Here is a 10,674-nt window from a genome sequence, read left to right as displayed (position 1 = left end):
GTATACTTATTAAGAAGACACATGAAGAGGAGAGAAAGATTGAAGAAATATGGTCATGAATAAAAAACAATCACAGTCAGCAAAACTACAATAATGAAGAAATGGGTCCACCAGGTTTCTCAAAGGAAAGTATTACTTTTGCAACAACTTCATTTTGAACTACTTCATATACATAAATCTATGAAAACTTATTATTGTTCTTTTAAGTTACCCAATTTGTTGCAGAAATCCCAAGGAACAAATGTACCACGTTTATTTTCCTAATTGTACCTGGTACATGTTTTTAAGCCTTGAATAATGAGGTAGTTAGTTTATTGTGCCTGCCTAGCCGATAAACACATGTGGAATGAAGTGAAGGGCGGAGAGATAAATGACTTGGCTAGCCTCGCCTTTCTTGTCTCTTGCTCTTTGATCATCGGACCAGTATGGGGCTGCCTTGCTTGTTCTGCGCCTCAATTTGAAATCTACACTACCTGTGGACTGTGTCGCTGTAATTTAAGGTTCCTTCAAGACCTACATTGCCACACAATTGGAATTTACATCTCTTGAGCTAGGGAATGAATGTTGGTGACCTGGCTGACTGATGGTGACCTGCCTTGCTGTTTGCTTCCTGTGCCGGTATAGCTGGAATTCTCTCAACAGTGGACTACCTGGCAAACCTCAAGACTTAAAGGACTGACAGTGTCTCACAACTCTCTCATGGGAGTGAATTGCACTGAGCCATTTATACTATTTATACTGCTGTATAATTTAACTGTTCATTTCTTGTATTATATGTATATATATCTGTATATAATTTAACTGTTCATTTCTTGTTTCATATATATATGTATAAATAAATATATATATATATAATTATTAGCTATCTGGTTTTGTCTCTCTAGAGAACCCTGTCTAACACAAATAACAATGTAAGTAAAAAAAATAAAGAAATATTTTCAATTTATCTTTGAGTCAATAATGACTCGTTTCCATTTTCTCTATCGAATGTTCCATTTTTAATGGAAACGTATGACAAAGTAGTTTCAAGTGAGTTTCATGAAATTCAAAAGTCTCCATGTAGTGGTAGATTCCATGCAGTTAATTCAAATAAAAGACTGTTTTGCATTTCCCAATAGAAATTTCACAATACAACTAATACGCCAGATAAGGTACCAGGCCAGACACTTTCAAAAACTGCTCCATGCTTGTCCATATGAAAAGATTACTGATGATATGGGGGCTACAACAAAGTGTAGTGCATAAGCCAGTTGGTGCCTGGCTATCAGGAAAACAATAACGTCTGTGGTATAAAGGCTGGTTTCAAGCAAGCAGTCATCTAAGTGAGGTGTCAACTAAGCCACAAGGAAGAAACACACCAGTCTGTGTGATCCAAGGATTGCAAATCATAAAATCAGAATCTGAAGGAGGGAACTATGTAAGAGCTTAAATTGCAAACATCCAGTTTGCAGAAGTCTCTGTGAATCACACTGGAAATCCAAAATCCATTTGCAGGGTCCCCACATGAATGAAGCAATTCTGAGGAATTCCCTCTCATTACAATTGAGGAATGAATAACCTTGCTAGCAAAGAAGCATTGAAAAGTCAAACAACGACAACTCTCTTAAATAACACACAGCATTGGCAACAGTACAAAACATATACTTAGCTACCTTAGTCAATACAAAAATATATATTTCTATTGTTTGGATTTCCTTGAAAGTGGAGAGATGTAATATCAACAGAGACCTCATTGAACATTAAGGTAGATCAAAAAATGTTATTTTGAACAATACCCATTTAGCAAAATTCAATAAAACAGAAAATAAGAAATTCTGGAGATGATGCAGAGAGATTAGAACACTCTCACATGGCTTTAAATATTTATATTTATTGGCTAAATATTTGATAACACTTTTATAATAAGAAAAACAATACTCAAATATATGCAGAAGCAGCAAAGCTAATTATGAGGAAATTGATGGATTTTACTAAGTCTTCCATTGGAAATTGATTAAAAAATGTGATCAATGCCATCCAGATACATTGATAATTATTTGCAATTGGAATGCAAAAGTTGGAAACAAATAAGAAGGAACAGTAGTTGGAAAATAAAGATAGAAATGGATTGATAGAAATGAAGCCAGAGATGGCATAATGGAATTTTGCAAGAACAACAATCTCTCCATAAAAAATATCTTTTTCAACAAAACATAAGGTGTCTATAGGCATGGAGGAATTCTCCAGAAGGAATACGTGGAAGTAAAATGAACTTCATCTGTGGGAAGAGACTATGGAGATGCTCAATATCAGCAGCTAAAGTCTGACCAGAAGCTGACTGGAACAAACCATCATTTGTTCGTGTAAGTTCAGCTGGAGGAGAAAAAAGTGAAAACAACTCCAAAATACAAACTTGAGTGTATCCCATATAATTCTGAGAACAGACTAGCTGCATGAATACTAATGAATGAAGACCTAATGAACTGTGGTGGGAGGACTTCATTCATGAAAAGAGCAAAAGGTCTTTCAAAACACAGGAAAGGCAAGATCAGTGTGGATGGCAAAGGAGACTCTGAAACTTGTTCTTACTTGTGTACTAGCTAAGCCAAATGGAAGAGATGATAAAGTCAAAGAATTGAACAGAATACTTCAAGGGCAACTGGGAAAACAAAGTAAAATATTTTAATTAAATGTGCAAAGATCTAGAAGACCAACAGGAAAGACATGCTCAGCATAATATAAACTAAAAAAAAACCCAAAGCATTCCGTTGAAGTATGGAAAAATATGGGGGGGAAATCAAGCATTCAGTTGAAAGATGGAATGATTCTAAGGGAAAAATACTAAAAAATGCAGGAAGCATCCAAGCGAGATGAAAACAATATAACAGAGTCACTGTTCAAAAATAACTAGATGACATGCCACTATTTCAGGAAGTAGCAAATGAGGAAGAACCATTAGTACAAAAGGAAGAATTCCAAGCTTCACTGAAAGCAATAATAAGAAACAAGGCTCCAGGAACTGTGGAATCTGAAAGAAAGCTACTTGACCAACTGACTGGAAGAGGTCCATATTTGTACCCACTCGAAAGCAAGGAGACTCAACAGAATGCTTAATGAGAACAATACTACTGTTATCACATAAAAGGAAAGTTTTGCTGAACATCATACAACAATGGATGTAGCAAAAAAACTGACCGTGAGCTGCAGAGGTTCAAGCAGGATCCAGAAGATGTGAAACAAGGACTATCTTTCATGTCAAATGATTTTTAACTGAAAACAATATTAGAAAGATGTTTCCTTACATTTTACTCACTCTGCCGAGGCATTTGACCCTGTAGATCATAACAAATCATGGATAGCCTTGAGGAGATGGAATTTCTGAAACACTACATTGTGCCTCTGCAGAACGTGTGCATGGATCGAGAGTCAGTAGTGTGAATAAAACAAAAGAATAATGATTGGCTTAAAATCGGGCGAGAATTAAAAGGTAATGATGTTACTTTGATGTCTAGGTTGTGCCTGACCCAAGCCCTTGGTATATTTTCAATTGCTTCATATGTCTGTGAAAACTGAAAACTAAACAAGGAGATCAGAAGAATAATCGATGCTCTGAATTGCTGTGCTGGTGAAGATATTGAAAATAACATGGACTACCAAAACGATAGACCAATCTGTCTTAGAACAAGTAGGGCCATGGCGATCCTTGGAGAAGAGGGTGGCAAGGCTTCGTCGTACACGCTTTGGACGTGTCAGACACAACCAGTCCCTGGAGAGGGATGGACATTACGCTTGGGAAAATGGACGGGAAGCATAAAAGAGGACGGGCCTCAGTGAGATGGACTGACAAAGAGGCTGCAACAAGGAGCCCACGGATGGGGATGATTGTGAGAATGGTGCAGGACTGTGCCGTGTTTGGGTCGGTTGTGCGTAGGGCCGCTGTGAGTCGAACCAACTTGATTGCACCTAGAAACAACAACATATTACTTTCCAAACTGGTTGTACATGTTAAAAGCATAGAGGCATATACTTTGTTTTAAAATAAGATATAATGATAAATAATTCACACATCAAACATTCAACAAATCCCAATATATCATTTCTTCTATTGTTTTATTATATTAAACACCATTTTAGAGTGTTTTCATCATCTAAAAATAAAATGTGTACTCAGGTTCACACTGCCACTCTCCTCCTCTAATGATACACAGAAAGCAAAGCAGCTAATTAATCTTTTTTAATAGATTTGCCTATTGTTGACATTTGCATAACAAAGGTGCACAATATGTCATTTTTGTGACAGCTTCTTTCCCTTAGTATAATCTTTTAAAGGCTCAACCGTGTTATTATATCTATCCATATTTCATTCTTTTTATTAATTTTTTACCACTGTACCCAGAATCCTGGTGGTGTATTTGTGATGCATTTGCCTGCTAACCAAAGTCAACAGTTGAAATTAATCCATTAACTGCTCTGCAGTTGAAAGTTGTGGCATTCTGCTTCCATAAATATTTACAACTTTGGAAATGAAATGGGAGAGTTCCACTGTGTTTCATGTGGTAGCTCTTTATCTGAAGCAGCTAGACAGCTGGGGGGTTGGAGATTTCTTTATATGAACATAACACAGTATTTTATTGATTCATCAGTGATTGGATATGAGTTCTTTTCACTTCTGCATTAAGATACAAGATTAGCCCTAATAGTTATGTGTAAGTTTTTGCGTGGACCTGCACACCTGTTTGGGGCTACCAAAACAAAATGCAAGCAGTGAGGTGCTTTTACAAAAGAGATTTTTATTGTCGAACAGTTTTGTGACTATAACTGTCGAGAAAGCTATCTGGCACATTCATGCTCTTTCTCTGTTGCCTTTAAGAAAGAATCAGTCTCTTGTCTCTGTTAACTTTCTGTAGCCGTATGCACTGGTTGGCATTGTCTGGCTTGTAGATGCAGCATCATATGTGCATTCTTCTGCAGTCTGTATCTCTGCTTCTGTTCTCTCTTAATGTTCATACCAATGCACAAGTGGATTTAGGGCCACACCACTCCTGAAGGGCCTCACGCTAACTGATGACATCTGCAAAGACTTCACAGTGCTATAATTAGGGCTTCAAGAAATCTTTTTTAGGAACTCAGTTTAATGAATTACAGTGTGTATTTTGAGTTCTGTCAGATATATATAAAGGGCTGGAATTGCTAAGTCATATGGAAAATCATGTTGGAGCTAAAGTGGATTTCTGGCCTCTTAAACTATGCGACAATAAATGTTTGTGGTTCTGTAAGAGGATATAACTAAGACAGCATGCAACAGGAGTAGGAGGTCCTAGATTTCACTGTGATTTGCAATTGCATCTCCTAGATGGTTACCAAGGCTAAGCATTTTTTTCATATGTCCGTAGGACATTCTTATTTTCCTTTTGGAGGAATGACTATTCAGATACTTGATTATTTTAATTAATTATCTTGTACTATTATTTTATTAAAGAGCCACTTTTATGTTCTAGATGCAAGTTTCTTAACAGATATATTATTTGCAAATATTTTCTCCATTTCTGACTTGCCTTTTGAATCTCAGTGAGATGCACTGAATCGTAAAAGTTTTCCATTGTTATAATGTCCTCCTTTCTTTCCTTTAGTTGTCGTGTACTTCTAGAGTCGTAGCGAAGAATGTCATGTCTAAATTTTATGAGTTACACTAAGAATCCTAGCATAAGGCTATGAAGATTTACTCCTACATTACTCCTGAATTTTTACCATGTATTTATTGAGTTCTTACACTTGAAAATTATTATCAATTTTAGTAATTTTTCAGGTGTTGTATGAAAATAAGTCAATAAAAATGGACTTTCTGAGGGGGTTGGTATTCAGAGTCATAAGTACCATTGAGAAGATATTTTTATCCTGTTAACTGCAGAATGTGAGTCCTCTAGCTTATAATTCTGTATTAAAATTTAACAATGCTTGAATTCTTGACTTGAAAAATATATTTCAAGATACGTTTTTGAATTTATGTAAAATAAAAGGGCACTGAAGATTTAATAAGTAAAGTTTTGAATCTGAGGATCAATTTGGGATGTACTATCATCTTTATCCTACTAATTCTTACGATGCTGAATATTGACAGTCTTTGTATTTCCTTAAGTCTTATATACGTTTGTTCAACCTGAGTCAGAACTGACTCAAAACACCTAACAATGACACAGTTTTGTTGGGATTTTACTATTTGTTTAGCATCTTTTTTGTTAAATGTATGTCAAATTATTTTACTGTATTCTAAATAGAATTGTCTTAACTATAGTTTCAAATTATTCATTGTTAGTATAACTCAAAAGTCATGCTACCAAGTTAACTCTAACTCAGAGTGGCCCTCGGGATTGAATAGACCTGTGTGTTTCTGAGATTGCAGCTCTTTGCTGAAGTTCAGTCTCCTAATTCTTCTTTGAATCTCCTAGAGGATATGACCCGCTGATATTACAATTAGCAGCTCAGTTAATATATACTACACCACTAGGAATCTGATACAAAATTGGTTTTTGTGGATTAATTTTGGAATTTGGAACTTTACTGAACTTGTGTTAGTTCTAATAGATTTCAGTTTTAGAATATCATATTCATGAGATGATGCTATCAGTCGGTTGCTGTTAAGTGTCATAAGTTGGCTGTTTTTCATATTGATTGTTGATAGGTGCCATCGAGTTGGTTCTGACCCATAGTGACCGTATGCACAACAGAACAAAACACTGCCCTCTCACGCACGCACCATCCTAGCTATTGTCCCTCTGTCTGCACAGACCCATTGTTGCAGCGACTATGACAATCCATCTCACGAAGGGTCCGTCTCTTTTTCTGCCTGTTCACTTACTAAGCATAGTACCCTTTTCCAATGCCTGACCTCTCCTGACAATATGTCCATAGTATGCAAGATGAAATATTATCATTTTTTTCTCTAAGGAGCACTCTGACTATACTTCTTCCAAGACAGATTAGTTTGTTGTTTTAGCAGTCCACAGTACTTTCAATATTCTTATCCAACACCACAGTTCAAATGCATTGATTCTTCCACAATCTTAGTAATAAGGTCTTTGTCTCATGTGTCATTGCTAAAGATGTTTTCCCAGTTGGTGGGCTCTCTTATTACTCTCTTGGTGAATTATGTCGATGTACACAGGTGACTTATCTTCCATATATCCCACTTCTACAACCTTTCTTATTCAATGTCCAACTTTGACATGCATATGAGGCGATGGAAAATACCAAAGTTTTAGTCTGGCATCCCTTAGTCCTCAAATTAATATCCTAGCTTTTAGATACTCTAAAGAAGTCTTGTATAGCAGATTTACCTAACGCAGCATGTCTTTTGATCTTCTGACTGCTGCTTTTATGACCATCGATTATGAATCTAAGGAAGACAAAATCCTTGTCACCATCAACAATTTTCCATTGATCATGATGTTACCTATTGGTCCAGTTGTGAGGTTTTGGGTCATTTTAAAATTGATTCATCATCCACACTGAAGGCTGCAATCCTGAACTTCATCAGCAAGTGTTTAAAGTCCTATGGAATTTCATCAAGCACGATTACTTCCTCAAATTCTGATGCCTTCTTCTTCTTCATATATTCCAGGTTCTCTGATTATTTTTTCATAGCAACCCCATGTACAATAGAACACAGCATTTTACTGTCCTGCACCATCCTTGCAATTGTTATTCTTGAATCACCTAGTGTACGTTCTCTTTCCCATTGACATGAATTTTACATCACTTGGCTGATAATGGTCCTGAATATTATGTTGAGTAAAAATGGTTAGAACTGGCATCTTTATCACCTCCTGACCTTTGACAGGAAGCATGTAGCCTGTCACCATTGAGATGTTAGCTTTCTGGGTTATTTTTTTCCTGCCTCTTGAAATGTCTATTCTACTGGAAGGAAAGCATTCTAATTAAATATACATGTGAGGAGATTTCACTAACAAATTTTACATAGAAATTTATTAATATCAGAATGTATAGTATCTCACAGCAGCATTATTGTCTTCAGGTTTTTGTAGATCCTTTCAGCCATTTGAGAAAATTTCCCTCTGTTCCAATTTGTTGAATACTGTTTTCAAGAAATTGTTTTGTATTTCATCAAATGACTTTATGCAACTCTGAGATGATCATGTAACTTGTTGTTCTTTGTTCTGTTCTAATTGAGTTGAAACAGCAATTACAGCATGTGCATCCTGTAATTATTGGGTACAGATTCATGTTGTTGTAGTTCTGTGTCTTCACATTGTTTCTGACTCATGGTGACCCTGTATACAAAGAAGGAAACTCTACTTGGTCCACGAGCATCCTCATAATCAATGCTGTCTTTAGATCATTGTTGTAGCTACAGCGTCAATCCATCTCCTCTTTTTCCCTGACGGTGTTTTGCAAGGCATGATGTGCTTTCTGCATATGATCTCTCCTGATGACACTGCCAGAGTATGTGAGACAAAGTTTCAAGGCCCTCCACACTAAGGAGTGTTCTGCTTGTGCTTCCTCCAAAGAATAATCGGTTCTTTTGGCAGTTCCTGGTATTTTCCAGGTCCTTTCAAACCAAAGCAAACTCACCACGCAACTCACAGCCGTTCATTCGACTCACAACAACCCTATAGAACAGGGGAAAGTGTTCTCTTTGACTTTCCATGACTGTATCCCTTTACAGAAAAAGAAAAACTTCACATTTATCCACTGCCTCCCTAGCTTCTGGTGGTTGAGAACTACTGGCCTTGTGATTATCAGCCCAAATCATAACCACCATATGAACACAATAATTAAAATTCATCCTTTCCTCTAGTTCTTTAATGCTGCTACACACACCCCCCACTATCATGATCGCAATTCTACCTTAAAAATCCGGCTAGACCAGAGGATGTGCACTGGTACAGATAGGAACTGGAAACACAGGGAAGCCAGGACAGATGAGCCCTTCAAGACCAGTGGTGAAAGTGGCCATACCGGGAGGGTGGAGGGATGGTGGAGTAGAAAGGGAGAATTGATGACAAGGATCTGCATATAAGTCCCTCCCTGGAGGAGATGCAACAGAAAAGTGGGTGAAAGGAGATGTTGGACAGTGTAAGACATAACAAAATAATAATAATTTCTAAATTATTAAGGGTTCATGAGGGAGGAGGGTAGGGGCTGGAGTGGAAAATATGAGGAACTGATACCAAGCGCTCAAGAAGAAAGAAAATGTTTTGAGACTGATTATGGCAAGAAATGTACAATTGTGCTTGACACAATGGATTGTGGACTGTGCTAAGAGTTGTATGAGGCCCCAATAATGTGATTTTTAAAGAGATTAAAATGCATCAATTCTTCTCCTGTCTTCCTTATTCATGATCCGACTTTCACACACATATATATAAGGAGAAGTAAAACAACGTGGCTTGTGACAGGTGCCTCCGTGCCCCCAAAAGGGCATCTTTGCTCATTAAACCTTTAAAGACACCTTGTGCAGCAAATTGACCCAATGCAATGCATCTTCTGATTTCTTGGTTGCTGCTTCCAAGAGCACCAATAGTGAATTCAAGAAAACTGAAGTCTTTGACAACTTCAACACTTTCTCCACGTATCATGATCTCGCCTCTGGTCAGTTTGTGATTATTTTTGTTTTCTTTACATTGAGTTACAGTCCATTCTGAAGGCCACAATCTTTTATTTGAATCAGCAAGTGCATCGAGTCCTTTTGGCTTATTTTGGACAAGGTTATGCCATCTGCATGTCCGTTTTACAGTAAATGTTCCTCCAATCTTGATGCTGCATATTTCTTCCTAGATTATGTTTTCTCAGATGGTTCGTCAACTATACATTGAATAAAAGTGGTGAAAGGACACAATCCTGATGCAAATCCTTCCTGATTTTAAGCCATACAGTATTCCTTTGTTGTGTTCGAATAACTGCTTCTTGTCCACATTCAAGTTTCACTTGAGCGCAATTAAGTATTCAGGAATTCCCATTCTCCACAATAGAGAATGTATTTGCTTGTATTTTTATTATTGATTGACACAATCTAATGCCTTTTCATAGTCAATAAAACCCAGGTAAACATTATTATAGCACTGTCTGTACTCAGCCAATATCCAAATGAAATTAGCAATGAAAGCCCCATTCTACATCCAATTCTGAATCTGATTTGCAGTACTGGTAGCTCTCTGTCCATGTAATGCTAAACTTTTAAAAATTATCTGCATCAAAATTTCACTTGCATGCAATATTACTGACATTATCTGATAATTTCTACATCTTATGGGATAGCTTTTTTTTTTTTTTTTAAAGGGTCCAAATACAGTTCTCTTGCAGTTTCTTAGCCAGGTACCTGTCTTCTGGATGACTTGGCATAGACTAGTGAGTGCTTCCAGCATCGCGTCTGTTTGTTGAAACATTTCTATTGATAATCCCTCAATTACTGAAGCTTTATTTTTCACTAATGTCTTCAGTGCAGCTTGGATTTCTTTCTTCAATACAATCAGCTCTTGATCATATGCTACCTGTTGAAATGATTGAGAACTGACCAATTCTGTTTTGCATATTGACTCTGTGTATTTCTCCAGCTTCATTTTGATGTTTCCTGCACCGCTCATCTTTCCCCCATAGAATCCTTCAATATTCCAACTTGATGGTAATTTTTTCTTCAGTTCTATAAACTTAGGCTATGTCGAAAAGCTTCGCTTTGGG

The sequence above is a fragment of the Tenrec ecaudatus genome, chromosome 2, assembly GCF_050624435.1.
Source record: "Tenrec ecaudatus isolate mTenEca1 chromosome 2, mTenEca1.hap1, whole genome shotgun sequence".
Taxonomy (NCBI): Eukaryota; Metazoa; Chordata; class Mammalia; order Afrosoricida; family Tenrecidae; genus Tenrec; species Tenrec ecaudatus.
The sequence above is the reverse complement of the archived record's forward strand: the minus strand, read 5'-3'. Positions refer to the sequence as shown.